Source organism: Anopheles coluzzii, chromosome 2 (genome assembly GCF_943734685.1).
Source record: "Anopheles coluzzii chromosome 2, AcolN3, whole genome shotgun sequence".
Classification (NCBI taxonomy): Eukaryota; Metazoa; Arthropoda; class Insecta; order Diptera; family Culicidae; genus Anopheles; species Anopheles coluzzii.
In genome coordinates this window covers 69,912,385-69,928,614 of record NC_064670.1, presented here as the reverse complement: position 1 = coordinate 69,928,614, position 16,230 = coordinate 69,912,385, and positions in this window count along the sequence as shown.

Here is a 16,230-nt window from a genome sequence, read left to right as displayed (position 1 = left end):
ATTGCTTTGATATTGATGCTAAAATGCATGTTTCTAATTGAATTATGTACCTGTTTAGTACTTCTTAAACAAAATATCGATGATAATCAGATGTTTGAGATTTTTTGTCGTTCTTCGCCAAATAACCAAATCGGCCTAAACCCACTGTAAAGCCACTTCAAACGCACGTGGGTTTGTGGTGGTCGATTCAGTCGTTAACCCACCAAATTTTAGAACAATTGGAGCTGTCAGTTCCGATCATATGTATTGACCTTGCCCGCGCTTGGCCCACCTGTTCCAAACATGTTGACGAGGAAAAGATGGATCAAGGGCGGGCTAGTGTCAATATGCTTAACATGATTTGAACACATCAATTACTTTAACTCATTCACTTACATCACAGCATAACTTAGCCCAAATAACCAAGATACCGAAAACGCCACCAATTTCTTGTACTAAAAATCCAGTTCCATCAAACAAAGTCAAAACACAATCTGATTGGTGGCTTAAGCCACACGACCACATAAGCGGCCACTTCAATATTGTTGAAGTCAGTTTTTTATGCACGGGTAATTTATTGGCTCAACATATTTCACCTGTGTTAAAATGTTATTTAATTATGCAAACAATGCAATGAAAAGTGTGTGTTTAAGTTGGTTTGTTGTGAAACATCCATATGTAATATTTGTATATATGTGTTTGTTTACTTTCTAATGGATTCTTTAATTTCGCTGGTCAGTGCATAGTTTTTAGACTAATATTATTGTTGAAGTTGAGGTGCAATGATACAAGTGAATGAATTTAATCAATCGAGAAGTTAAAATCCTGTTCAGCATATTGACCTTAGCCAACCCTCTACCAAACTTTTCCTCAAAACATTTTTGGAAAAGGTGGATGGGGCAAGATAAATACATCGGATCGGAGCTGTCTGTTCCGATTGTTCTAAAATTTGGTAGATTAACGACTGAATCGACCACCACAAACCCACGTGCGTTTGTAGTGGCTTTACATTGGGTTAAAGACGATTTGGTTATTTGGGATCCTTGTGTAATATGTGTTTGTATGTGTTTGTTTACTAGCAAATGGATTCTTACATTTCGCTGGTCAGTACACATTTTATTTTATTTTATACTGCCGAAGTTTTGCAGTGATGTAAGTGAATGAGCTAAAGTAATCGATGTATTAAAATCCTGTTCAGCATACCCAAATAACCAAATCGATCTTAACACACTGTAAAGCCACATCAAATCCACGTGGATGGTCGATTATGTCCTTAACCCACCACATTTTAAAATATTTTTTCCACGCTCTCTATGAAACGTTTATAAAAGTGAAAAGTATACGTTTATTCTACTCCTTACACTTTAACAATTGGTAATATTTTTACTTATAACAAATGTCTATATTTATATTTCATTTTCTTAGCACACCATGCTGAAGTGGGTCGTTACACGTGGACAACAAACTATGTGCAATGAATGGAAAACACATAAGGATAATCTTTGGATATGGAGGAATGAAAGCCTTCTTATACATCAGCAACTGGATGTCGAAAACAACAATCATATTTCATCAATTGGAACGAAACAAGGCTACCATGAAACAAATATACCGAACAATAACATCGGATTGCAACGGCCTGAAAACGCAACGAGTACACTAAAATCAACCACATCTTCTAATGCTCTATCCAATACAATTCCCACCGATACTGCGTCTTCGTTTCGATTCATATTGGTAGAAAATCATTCTTCGCCTATGAAACTTCTGAAACATTCAAACGATGACTGTGTATCATGCTGTACATCTCCTAGGCGTAATCATAACTACCGCCAAACAGCAGGTCAGCGACAACGCCATCGTCTATCCAGTTTCAACATACGTGAACCGTCAGAATTAGCATCACCCAGCTACCGGCAAGCAGACGATCCTGCGAATGATTTATCAGTGAACCTTCTTTTAACACCATCTTTTCACTATTTGACGAATGTCAACGTGCCAACGACTCAATGGAGAGAAGTTGTGGGTGTGTACGCTACAGTTACTGAGCACTACAATGAACGTGAAATAAAAACACCTGAGGTAGACGGTACAACAGTACTGAACCAAGAGTCTAGACATTTAGTAAGACGAAGAGCGCTGCGTCGAAAACGAACTACTAGATTTTGAATAAAAGACGTTTGACGTAAAAAGCAATCATCTCTTGTTCAATACAATTTTTTAATTAAAACTGTTTAAACTACAGTCTGAACACACTTAGATTCCATCTATTGAAGATGAGCTTTTTAGTTGGGACATTTTTTTCATACCCCTTTATACATAGCAAGGTTTCGAGTAGTATCTTCCTCTCGATTTTTTTGTTTGATATTATCGATAATTTGTTTATTACACTCATGAATTTTCTGTGTATACACAGATATTCGTCGTAATTAACACTTAATGCATTTTTGTGGATTTTCAATAAGAATGATCAAATTTCAGGTCTTAAATGGGCAAGCTGTAAGGGTAATGGTAACGCTGATCGGATGCGATTTTATCAGATGAAATTTATATTTTGTCGTACGACGGAAAATTCCGAAAAATTATAATTTTTGATTGCGTCGGATTGTCGCATCCGATTTTATCTTTCAATGTACAGCAGAACGTCGATTATCCGGTCAGCCCGGGAACGGACGGTTGCCGGTTAATCGATTTGCACGGATAATGGTTCTAGAAATGTCAAATTCATAAAAAAATATAAAATTCACTAGTTTTATGATTAACTCACTTTGAATCAATCGGTTAATCGTTAGTAGAATATTATTTTAATCAATAACTATAGGTTTTACAACTGATCATAAGCAAAAATGAATTCCGAAAATACCACTAGAAACTACAAAGCTGCACAAAAAACTAGTTGCCCACTTGACTATCGCTGCAAATTTTCTCCGTACGTTTGAACAGTTGTCACATTTATGAGCACGGTTAAGCTGCCCGCCGGTAAATCCGCCGCTGGATAATCGACGTTCTACTGTAATTATGCAGGTTATTTAGGAAAAACCCCAAATAGCCAAATCATGATACCAGTCTCATATCAAAACCGATTTACGACGTCTTATATAGTGACTTAAAGATACAGTCATTATCCGATATACGCTATCGTACGGGACCGAGCGCAATAGCGTATCTCGAGTTTTCGCGTATAGCGGATTCCTATGGAAAAATAGTTTACACTACCGGTTCGAGGGTTGAAAAATATCGCCACAGAGTTTTTAATTAAAGTTTTTTGTTATAAAAAAGATATCTTTTGCACAAATTTAATGCAAAATGCATTAAGAACATTAAAGAAATTCAAAAAGAGCATAACATATTTCAAAAAATTAAAATATTTGCAAAAACACATGGAGCTGTCTAATTTAGAGGAATCGCGTACAGCGAATTCGCGTATATCGAGTATCGCGTACTGCGGATAATTGCTGTATACTCAAATAACCAAATCATCCTTAACCCACTGTAAAACCACTTTAAACCCACGTGGGTTTGTGGTGGTCGATTCAGTCGTTAAACCACCAAATTTTAGAACAATAGGAGCTGCCAGTTCCGATCCGATGTATTTATCTTGCCCACCCTTAACCCATCTTTTCCAAAAACGCATTGAGGGAAAGTTTGGTCAAGGGTTGGCTAAGGTCAATATGCTGGACAGGATTTTAACTCCTCGATTGATTAAATTCATTCACTTACATCACTGCACTTCAACTTCAACAATATTATTAGTCTAAAAACTATGCACTGACCAGCGAAATGGAAGATATTATTCGCAAGTAAACAAACACACATATGCACATACTAGCTGGCCCGACAAACTTAGTTATTCCAAAAAAATTAAAATATTTCATTATTGATTTGGTACTTGGGATAGTTGTATCGTGCCCGTATCCCCCGTATACTATAATCCACCAAACTGATAGTTTTTTGGCTTTGTTTGATGAAACTGGATTTTTATTACAAGAAATTGGTGGCGTAGCGAGGGTTGCAAGTAGTATCATTTGCTTGAAATTTTATGATACCCATATAACCAAGATACCGAAAACGCCACCAATTTCTTGTACTAAAAATCCAGTTCCATCAAACAAAGCTAAAAATGCCATGCAATTGACAGCGATTTGCGAGAGCGCGCGAGGGCTCGCACGCCATACAAGTTCACCGCCCCAGAGCCCTCGCATTAAAGAGCTTGCGTGCCTTGGTAGTTTTTTCACACCTCCCGCTGCGCAAATTCGAGCAGTTTCCAGCGCAGAAAATGCACCAAAATCTGCGCTGGCCAGCGCAGATTTTGGCCCGTTCCCCGCGCTGGACTTCAGCGATTCCTGCGCTGGGTCGAGCAAGTTTAGTGCCATCTGCTGGCGAAATGGACGAACTATTTATGACGGCGGAGCAAAAAAAACGGTCAAAAAATTTAAAAATATTGGCGCCCATTTTTTCGTCCGCTTCTTCTCCCTCCCTCACCCTGCCTTGCCTTACTTGCGCTTCTGCCCGTGCCTTCTGCCGCCAGCTGATTGGCTGTTGCGGTGTATGCGTTGATACTCATATGTGCTATTGCGGTTGTGTATTGTTATTGGTGGGTGTTAGCATTTATTAATTTGTGTGTGACCTTGAGACGCTGTGGTAGAAGCTGGATTGGGATTCAAAGTGTTATCGGTGTATTGATGGTTTATTTTATTGCGTGCCGCTGCTGATGAGACCATTCGATGCCCCTGCCAATTGAGGGTGAAGAAGCCTATTTAAAACAAGCGTACGAGAACGTCTAACACTAATCTAATATTTTTTAATTTGAACGTGTTTGATGCTTCAGCGACCGTCTAAGCATCATGTAGCACAGTGTATAGTGGCAATAAAATATTTTTTTTTAATGTGCCGAAATCTGTCTCGCGTTTTCGGGTCTCGTCACACACACGCACACACACAGCGCGGGGAAAGCGACCGTTCACTCTATCATGTCGCGATTCCCCACCCCGCCCGGCGCTAGGGATGAGGATGCGCTACATGATAGCTGAACCAGCCTTTCTTCCGATAAGGTAGCCTGAATCGAGGTAGCAGCTACAAAGTCCATGCATTTTCGATCTCGCTACCTGAGAGACAACACAACCATTGGCATTGACATCTTTGCGATCGGCTCTGCTGTTGGGGGTATTAAAAAGACACACGATCTAAGCAAACGTGCGTGTGATATATTGCACATTTATTTCGAATTCAGCTAGCGGACGCAAGTTGAAACAACATTTTGAATTGAATTCATACAAAAGAGGATTCTGGATTTGTTTATTACGGTGCGCGTATGGTGCTGCACCTGTCCGTCCAGAATCTGGTGGCTTGTTGGTTTGGAGTAGTTATCATGACGCCGATTGACCGGCAATGCCTAGGAATGGGTTCGGATCGGTAGGTTCATGTTTTGGTCGATTGCATTCCGTGCATTTGTCGCGCCACAGCAGTAGACCCGGCAGCACCAAAGTCAAAACAAAAACCTTCCCCGAGTGTGGACTGCTATGCTAAGTTCTTCTTATTATTATAATTATTATTATTGGCGTAATGGCCTACGCGATCATGCCGGCCTTTTCAGGACTTGAGTACCACGTAGCCGGATAGTCACCTCTTGCTACGGCGGACGGTTCATACGCGGTTAGAGCCCACGACGGGCATGCAGATGTGCTGAATGATAGCGGTGCCGCGGGACCGCTCCTATCCAGCGGGCAACTTGCATACTGCCACACTGTCTCTTGCCCGATGCATACGCTGCAGGTAGGGGGAAGGATGGACCTCCACGATAAAAAAAATCGTCATGAACCAGCGGCGGACCTAACGGTAGGCGGACTAGGCGGTCGCCGATGATCTCTACAAGTGTACAGAGTATTAACGACAAGGGCCCCCGGAAAGATGGTCGTTGGGGCTCCGTGGCTGGAGAACCATTTGCATCTCCCCTTCCCCCATTGCTACTACAATTTTAGGGCCTGTGACCGATGATCGTAGGGGTCCCATGGCCACCCTCCCTCCCCCCCATCCGCCGGCAATTTAAGTATACCGTTCAATCTTCCAACAGCTGTGTGCCAGTACCCCCTGCTCCCGGTCATCAGTTACCATTGACAGGGGCCTCAATTCGTCTTTCCGCCTTTCATGAACACCTTCCTTTCTTTGACCGATGGATCATAACATTCCGGAAGAAAACACATTTGGCGAAAGTGTTGCACACACACGCACGCTCACACCCACGCGCGGATAGCTCAGGATATCTATGTAATCTACAGCATACGAAAGCAAAAGCTTAGGGTAACAAAGTTATGCTTAATGCTTAACACGTTCAGCACGATGACATGTCCCAGGGACTACCAGTGAACTTTCCAGGATGCTGGTTTCACAATCAGCTTGCGTTCTTGATGCTGGCGGAACGGAAAGTTGATTAAAATCAGCGTCGGGATGAACGTGTTAATGCGAATTAGGGTTCTGCGAGTGAGCTGGCGTTTCCTTGGTCATTTTTACATTGCAGTGTTTGAACTTATTGCGCTTTTTTGGTTTGATTTGTGAAAATACAACTTCATCGCCGCAATGTTTGTTAACGGCATTTTTAGGCGCCACAACAGCTCGCGAGCATTGACCACACGCGAGAAAGAGATAGCGCTATGGTGGGAAAAAGCACGGACGACGGCTGACAGCGATTGGCCGTCTGACGCACCAACACATTCAAACCTTCGACAGCGTGCTCAGGCGAGGGGTACGAGGCGGAGCCAGGGACGGGTAGCTCGACGAGCTGCTTGACAAATTTGCCGTTGGAGAGAAAAAGAAGGCATGATAAAATTCTCAGAACGCCATAACGCCTTCCGTCGCTTTGCGCAGCGGGCTAGTTTTAGCAGTTATAATTATAGCACCTCGAGAGCAGGTATAACAGTGCGATTTGTAGCATACAAAACACCTGGATTTTGACATTTTGGTTTTCAAAAATCCACAAAAATTTAAATAGTGATCTTTTCGCCAAATACTACCGCACAAAATATAATTCTTGAATAAAAATCAACGATTTTTTAAAATACCATAAGATTTCGAGTACATGAAATCTTTCGCAACCCTCGCATTGTTTGACGGGATTGTTTGACGGGATATTTCACAGCCCATGGCTGTGAAATATTTCGCATTCAAAATTGTTGCAAATTTTTAAATTAAATATTTCGAAATTTTCAGCGCTTTTGGCGGAAAACGATCGAAAAAGCGAGCAGAAATTAAACGGCCAATCGCTGTCAGCCATCGTCCGTGCTTTTTCCCTCCATAGCGCCATTTCTTTCTCGCGTATGGTCAATGCTAGCGAGCTGTTGTGGCGCCCAGTGGCGGGTCAAGCCTTTCCGAGGCCCTAGGCGTTATGGTAGACGGGGCCCCTTCATCAAATGCATCGAAGGGGGGGGGGGGGGGGGGGGGGGCGAATGGTGTACGAATCATACACTGCAAATTTTCTAAGTTTGCTGCAGTTACATTTTTTACTGAAATCTATTGAGTAATACATGGTTTTGTCGTTTCACTGAATATCAGTCAAATAAATTACTGAAAATGCAGCTATTTATTCTGTCAAAACGACATGTCTGAGCCTTAAAAGAAAACATAATACGATGCCCGCTTGCTCGCGATAAACAAAAAACTTGATTTTGGTAACCTCTTACAGACACCCCGATAAAATATTAGGTGCGTATTCGGCTTGCGGGGTTAACGTTTTGGTTGAGAAAAATCTTCACACCACTTTGCTGTTCTTGTTGAAATTTCGTGGTAACCGTGAGTGCATCAAATCAACAAACTTGTTTCGACAAAATATAGTTTACATCTGTATAAAACTTTATGAAACAGAGATGAACATGAGCAGAATGGACTGCCACCCTGCGCATCTATAAAAACACCAATTTCAATTCCACCAATTTTTAATTGATATCAATGAATAAACAATCAGTAATATCAGAAAAGCTTTGTAGTAGGTTCAAATTTTTGGGTAACGTACGTACGTATTTCGGGCGTGGATACGCCCGCTGCGCAAATTCGAGCAGTTTCCAGCGCAGAAAATGCACCAAAATCTGCGCTGGCCAGCGCAGATTTTGGCCCGATCCCCGCGCTGGACTTCAGCGATTCCTGCGCTGGGTCGAGCAAGTTTAGCGCCATCTGCTGGCGAAATGGACGAACTATTTATGGCGGCGAAGCAAAAAAAACGGTCAAACAATTTAAAAATATTGGCGCCCAGTTTTTCGTCCGCTTCTTCTCCCTCCCTCACCCTGCCCTGCCTTACTTGCGCTTCTGCCCGTGCCTTCCGCCGCCAGCTGATTGGTTGTTGTGGTGTATGCGTTGATTCATGTAGGGGAAGGTAGGTAAAGACGGACACGTTAAGGGAAATGGTAAAAATCTAAGGATATATAGGTGCAACGACCATGAAAATGTGCATACATTATCTTACACTCATGGTTTATTAGAAAATGTATTGAAACTTTTAAATTTCTATCGATTTTTGCGTTTTTTTCATAAATGAAAAACATGATTTTTTTCGTGCGGTTTGGAAATGTTCGGGTAAGACGGACACCTGATATGGGAAAGATGGACACCATGAAGGCTAAGATGGACACCTTTAGAAAACGTTGGGAATTGAAGAGTTTTACAGTGATTTAACAAATTCTATCGCTTTCCACGTCCTGGTACGTTTATAAACCAATTCTTGGCCAATTGCAACGACGTTTCATTCAGCCGTGAATTTAGGAATTGTAAGCACCGCTTCTAATAGAACGTAGAATGCAGAATTTAAGGCATCTTTTTTAACATTGGGCACTAACAGTGGACGTTGCATCAGCTTACAGAACAACAATTTAAAACATCGCTTTAGGATATTATTCCGCAGAAAGTCCGCGACCACAGCATATTTGAGGGACTTGTTAACAGGTCCAGCCATTTCTTACATTGAAGATTGAACTTTTTGAACCCCATTCTGTAAAGCCATATAATCTCTCATCTATTCCTGAACGATTTGATATCAGTACTTCATCTTTTTTTTATTATGAAAGTTGTTCAAGTCGTCACAAGATATTGGATTTCGTGAAGCGCCTCATCAGCGTCGAGCGAGTAATAGCATAACGAATGGCTACTATTTTGACCGGTGTTTCATTTCTCACTTATTTCAATACTTTCTCTAATTGCTGATTGGTTTATTGCTTCGGAATACCCTTATTCAAGGTGTTTGAAGAGATATATTCATCACCAATTGATATAAGAAGTAAAATAACTCAACAAATTCGGTGTCCATCTTTCCCTATGACAAAGTGTCCGTCTTTCCCGCTTTGGTGTCAGGATGTTTAAACCAGCAGAAAACAAGATTTTTTAATTCTTTCATTCTCGTTCTTTCGCCAGTTTTTTGCTTAACATTCATGACAAATCGTTCATGTAATAAAACTTCCGAAAATATAAACAATGCAAGTTACAGAGCTTACGACCTGCAGTAATCAAATTAGATCCAAAAAGCTGCGCACAATTGAAAATTTGTTTTGTTCGTGAATTTAACCAATTTCGCATATATTACACGAAAAATGTTCTCAAATGTGTTGTATTACCTTCAGTTTGGATTCTACATTGTTGAATTACTCGAAAATTACCTTTTTCATGCATTTATGAGAAGTGTCCATCTTACCCGCAGTGTCCGTCTTTACCTACCTTCCCCTATGTGCATTGCGGTTGTGTATTGTTATTGGTGGGTGTTAGCATTTATTAATTTGTGTGTGGCCTTGAGACGCTGTGGGAGAAGCTGGATTGGGATTCTAAGTGTTATCGGTGTATTGATGGTTTATTTTATTTCGTGCCGCTGCTGATGAGACCATTCGACCATTGAGGGTGAAGAAGCCTATTTAAAACAAGCGTAAGAGAACGTCTAACACTAATCTAATATTTTTTTAATTTGAACTTGTTTAATGCTTCAACGACCTTCTATGCTTCATGTAGCACAATGTATAGTGGCTATAATTTTTTTTTTTTTATGTGCCGAAATCTGTCTCGAGTTTTTGGGTCTCGTCACACACACACACACAGCGCGGGGAAAGTGGCCGTTCACTCTATCATGTCGCGATCCCCCACCCCGCCCGGCGCTAGGGATGAGGATGCGCTATATGATAGCTGATGATTGCGGAAGGGGAGGGGGGATTTGGTGGAGGGTGCGTGCTTGCGTTCGCGCTTTCGTGGGTGCGTGCTGGCGTTCGCGCTTTCGTGGGTGCGTGCTTGCGTTCGCGCTTTCGTGGGTACGTGCATGTGTGCGTGTGTGTATGCGTGCGTGCTCGCGTGCATGTATGTGTGTATGCGTGCGTGCGTGCGTGTGTGTGTGCGTGCATGTGTGTGTGTGTGTGTGTGTATGTGTTGTGTGTGTGTGTGTGTGTGTGTGTGTGTGTGTGTGTGTGTGTGTGAGAGAGTTTGCGCGCGCGTGTTTGTGTGTGTGCGTGCGTTTGGAAACCCCAAAACTATTTGATTCTGATGCGTACATTTTCATCCGCTGCGGCTACAACGTCCATGCATTTTCGATCTCGCTACATGAGAGACTACACAACAATTGGCATTGGCATCTTTGCGATCGGCTCTGCTGTTGGGGGTATTAAAAAAACACGTGATCTAAGCAATCGTGCGCGTTATATGTTGCACATTTATTTCTAATTCAGCTAGCGGGCGCAAGTGGAAACAACATTTTGAAGTGAATCCATACAAAAGAGGATTCTGGATTTGTTTATTACGGTGCGCGTATGGTGCTGCACCTGTCCGTCCAGAATCTGGTGGCTTGTTGGTTTGGAGTAGTTATCATGACGCCGATTGACCGGCAATGCCTTGGAATGGGTTCGGATCGGTAGGTTCATGTTTTGATCGAGTGCATTTGTCGCGTCACAGCGGAAGACCAGGCAGCACCAAAGTCACAACAAAAACCTTCCCCGGGTGTGGACTGCTATGCTAAGTTCTTCTTCTTCTTATTATTATTATTATTGGCGTAATGGCCTACGCGGTCATGCCGGCCTTTTCAGGACTTGAGTACCACGTAGCCGGATAGTCAGCTCTTGCTACGGCGAACGGCTCATACGCGGTTAGAACCCACGACGGGCATACAGATGTGCGGAATGATGGCGGTGCCGCGGGCAACTTGCGGAATGATGGCGGTGCCGCGGGCCCGTTCCTATCCAGTGTGCAACTTGCATACTGCCACACTGTCTCCTGCCCGGTGCATACGCAGCAGGCAGGGGGAAGGATGCACCTCCACAGTAAAAAAAAAAACACCGTCATGAACCAGCGGTGGATCTAACGGTAGGCGGACTAGGCGGTCACCGAAGATCTCTAGTCTGTAGTATGCCGTATGTCTACAATTGGACAGAGTATTAGCGATAAGGGCCCCCCGGAAAGATGGTCGTTGGGGCTCCGTGGCTGGAGAACCATTTGCACCTCCCCTCCCCCCATGGCGACTACAATTTTAGGGCCTGTGACCGATGATCGTAGGGGTCCCATGGCCAACATCCCCCCCCCCTATCCGCCGGCAATTTAAGTATACTGTTCAATCTTCCAACAGCTGTGTATCAGTACCCCCTCCTCACGGCCTAATTCGTCTTTCCGCCTTTCATGAACACCTTCCTTTCTTTGACCGATGGATCATAACATTCCGGAAGAAATTACATTTGGCGACAGTTTTGCATACACACGCACACTCACAATCATGCGCAGGATGCTTAGCATATCTATGTAATCCACAACAGACGAAAGCAAAAGCTTAGTGTTAGAAACGTGTTAGAGCGAATTAGGGTTCTGCGCGTTGCACAGCAAACCCTCCATCGTGCGCTAGCGATTCCGTAGTCATTTTTACATTGCATCGATTAAACTTATTGCGCTTTTTTGGTTTGATTTGTGAAAATACAACTTCATCGCCGCAATGTTTGTTAACGGCATTTTTAGGCGCCACAACAGCTCGCGAGCATTGTCCACATGCGAGAAAGAGATAGCGCTATGAGGGAAAAAGCACGGACGACGGCTGACAGCGATTGGCCGTCTGACGCACCAACACATCCAAACCTTCGACAGCGCGCTCAGGCGAGGGGAATGAGGCGGAGCCAGGGACGGGCAGCTCGACGAGCTGCTCGACAAATTTGCCGTTGGAGAGAAAAAGAAGGCATGATAAAATTCTCAGAACGCCATAACGCCTTCCGTCGCTTTGCGCAGCGGGCTAGTTTTAGCAGTTATAATTATAGCACCTCGAGAGCAGGTATAACAGTGCGATTTGTAGCATACAAAACACCTGGATTTTGACATTTTGGTTTTCAAAAATCCACAAAAATTTAAATAGTGATCTTTTCGCCAAATACTACCGCACAAAATATAATTCTTGAATAAAAATCAACGATTTTTTAAAATACCATAAGATTTCGAGTACATGAAATCTTTCGCAACCCTCGCATTGTTTGACGGGATTGTTTGACGGGATATTTCACAGCCCATGGCTGTGAAATATTTCGCATTCAAAATTGTTGCAAATTTTTAAATTAAATATTTCGAAATTTTCAGCGCTTTTGGCGGAAAACGATCGAAAAAGCGAGCAGAAATTAAACGGCCAATCGCTGTCAGCCATCGTCCGTGCTTTTTCCCTCCATAGCGCCATTTCTTTCTCGCGTATGGTCAATGCTAGCGAGCTGTTGTGGCGCCCAGTGGCGGGTCAAGCCTTTCCGAGGCCCTAGGCGTTATGGTAGACGGGGCCCCTTCATCAAATGCATCGAAGGGGGGGGGGGGGGGGGGGGGGCGAATGGTGTACGAATCATACACTGCAAATTTTCTAAGTTTGCTGCAGTTACATTTTTTACTGAAATCTATTGAGTAATACATGGTTTTGTCGTTTCACTGAATATCAGTCAAATAAATTACTGAAAATGCAGCTATTTATTCTGTCAAAACGACATGTCTGAGCCTTAAAAGAAAACATAATACGATGCCCGCTTGCTCGCGATAAACAAAAAACTTGATTTTGGTAACCTCTTACAGACACCCCGATAAAATATTAGGTGCGTATTCGGCTTGCGGGGTTAACGTTTTGGTTGAGAAAAATCTTCACACCACTTTGCTGTTCTTGTTGAAATTTCGTGGTAACCGTGAGTGCATCAAATCAACAAACTTGTTTCGACAAAATATAGTTTACATCTGTATAAAACTTTATGAAACAGAGATGAACATGAGCAGAATGGACTGCCACCCTGCGCATCTATAAAAACACCAATTTCAATTCCACCAATTTTTAATTGATATCAATGAATAAACAATCAGTAATATCAGAAAAGCTTTGTAGTAGGTTCAAATTTTTGGGTAACGTACGTACGTATTTCGGGCGTGGATACGCCCGCTGCGCAAATTCGAGCAGTTTCCAGCGCAGAAAATGCACCAAAATCTGCGCTGGCCAGCGCAGATTTTGGCCCGATCCCCGCGCTGGACTTCAGCGATTCCTGCGCTGGGTCGAGCAAGTTTAGCGCCATCTGCTGGCGAAATGGACGAACTATTTATGGCGGCGAAGCAAAAAAAACGGTCAAACAATTTAAAAATATTGGCGCCCAGTTTTTCGTCCGCTTCTTCTCCCTCCCTCACCCTGCCCTGCCTTACTTGCGCTTCTGCCCGTGCCTTCCGCCGCCAGCTGATTGGTTGTTGTGGTGTATGCGTTGATTCATGTAGGGGAAGGTAGGTAAAGACGGACACGTTAAGGGAAATGGTAAAAATCTAAGGATATATAGGTGCAACGACCATGAAAATGTGCATACATTATCTTACACTCATGGTTTATTAGAAAATGTATTGAAACTTTTAAATTTCTATCGATTTTTGCGTTTTTTTCATAAATGAAAAACATGATTTTTTTCGTGCGGTTTGGAAATGTTCGGGTAAGACGGACACCTGATATGGGAAAGATGGACACCATGAAGGCTAAGATGGACACCTTTAGAAAACGTTGGGAATTGAAGAGTTTTACAGTGATTTAACAAATTCTATCGCTTTCCACGTCCTGGTACGTTTATAAACCAATTCTTGGCCAATTGCAACGACGTTTCATTCAGCCGTGAATTTAGGAATTGTAAGCACCGCTTCTAATAGAACGTAGAATGCAGAATTTAAGGCATCTTTTTTAACATTGGGCACTAACAGTGGACGTTGCATCAGCTTACAGAACAACAATTTAAAACATCGCTTTAGGATATTATTCCGCAGAAAGTCCGCGACCACAGCATATTTGAGGGACTTGTTAACAGGTCCAGCCATTTCTTACATTGAAGATTGAACTTTTTGAACCCCATTCTGTAAAGCCATATAATCTCTCATCTATTCCTGAACGATTTGATATCAGTACTTCATCTTTTTTTTATTATGAAAGTTGTTCAAGTCGTCACAAGATATTGGATTTCGTGAAGCGCCTCATCAGCGTCGAGCGAGTAATAGCATAACGAATGGCTACTATTTTGACCGGTGTTTCATTTCTCACTTATTTCAATACTTTCTCTAATTGCTGATTGGTTTATTGCTTCGGAATACCCTTATTCAAGGTGTTTGAAGAGATATATTCATCACCAATTGATATAAGAAGTAAAATAACTCAACAAATTCGGTGTCCATCTTTCCCTATGACAAAGTGTCCGTCTTTCCCGCTTTGGTGTCAGGATGTTTAAACCAGCAGAAAACAAGATTTTTTAATTCTTTCATTCTCGTTCTTTCGCCAGTTTTTTGCTTAACATTCATGACAAATCGTTCATGTAATAAAACTTCCGAAAATATAAACAATGCAAGTTACAGAGCTTACGACCTGCAGTAATCAAATTAGATCCAAAAAGCTGCGCACAATTGAAAATTTGTTTTGTTCGTGAATTTAACCAATTTCGCATATATTACACGAAAAATGTTCTCAAATGTGTTGTATTACCTTCAGTTTGGATTCTACATTGTTGAATTACTCGAAAATTACCTTTTTCATGCATTTATGAGAAGTGTCCATCTTACCCGCAGTGTCCGTCTTTACCTACCTTCCCCTATGTGCATTGCGGTTGTGTATTGTTATTGGTGGGTGTTAGCATTTATTAATTTGTGTGTGGCCTTGAGACGCTGTGGGAGAAGCTGGATTGGGATTCTAAGTGTTATCGGTGTATTGATGGTTTATTTTATTTCGTGCCGCTGCTGATGAGACCATTCGACCATTGAGGGTGAAGAAGCCTATTTAAAACAAGCGTAAGAGAACGTCTAACACTAATCTAATATTTTTTTAATTTGAACTTGTTTAATGCTTCAACGACCTTCTATGCTTCATGTAGCACAATGTATAGTGGCTATAATTTTTTTTTTTTTAATGTGCCGAAATCTGTCTCGAGTTTTTGGGTCTCGTCACACACACACACACAGCGCGGGGAAAGTGGCCGTTCACTCTATCATGTCGCGATCCCCCACCCCGCCCGGCGCTAGGGATGAGGATGCGCTATATGATAGCTGATGATTGCGGAAGGGGAGGGGGGATTTGGTGGAGGGTGCGTGCTTGCGTTCGCGCTTTCGTGGGTGCGTGCTGGCGTTCGCGCTTTCGTGGGTGCGTGCTTGCGTTCGCGCTTTCGTGGGTACGTGCATGTGTGCGTGTGTGTATGCGTGCGTGCTCGCGTGCATGTATGTGTGTATGCGTGCGTGCGTGCGTGTGTGTGTGCGTGCATGTGTGTGTGTGTGTGTGTGTATGTGTTTGTGTGTGTGTGTGTGTGTGTGTGTGTGTGTGTGTGTGTGTGTGAGAGAGTTTGCGCGCGCGTGTTTGTGTGTGTGCGTGCGTTTGGAAACCCCAAAACTATTTGATTCTGATGCGTACATTTTCATCCGCTGCGGCTACAACGTCCATGCATTTTCGATCTCGCTACATGAGAGACTACACAACAATTGGCATTGGCATCTTTGCGATCGGCTCTGCTGTTGGGGGTATTAAAAAAACACGTGATCTAAGCAATCGTGCGCGTTATATGTTGCACATTTATTTCTAATTCAGCTAGCGGGCGCAAGTGGAAACAACATTTTGAAGTGAATCCATACAAAAGAGGATTCTGGATTTGTTTATTACGGTGCGCGTATGGTGCTGCACCTGTCCGTCCAGAATCTGGTGGCTTGTTGGTTTGGAGTAGTTATCATGACGCCGATTGACCGGCAATGCCTTGGAATGGGTTCGGATCGGTAGGTTCATGTTTTGATCGAGTGCATTTGTCGCGTCAC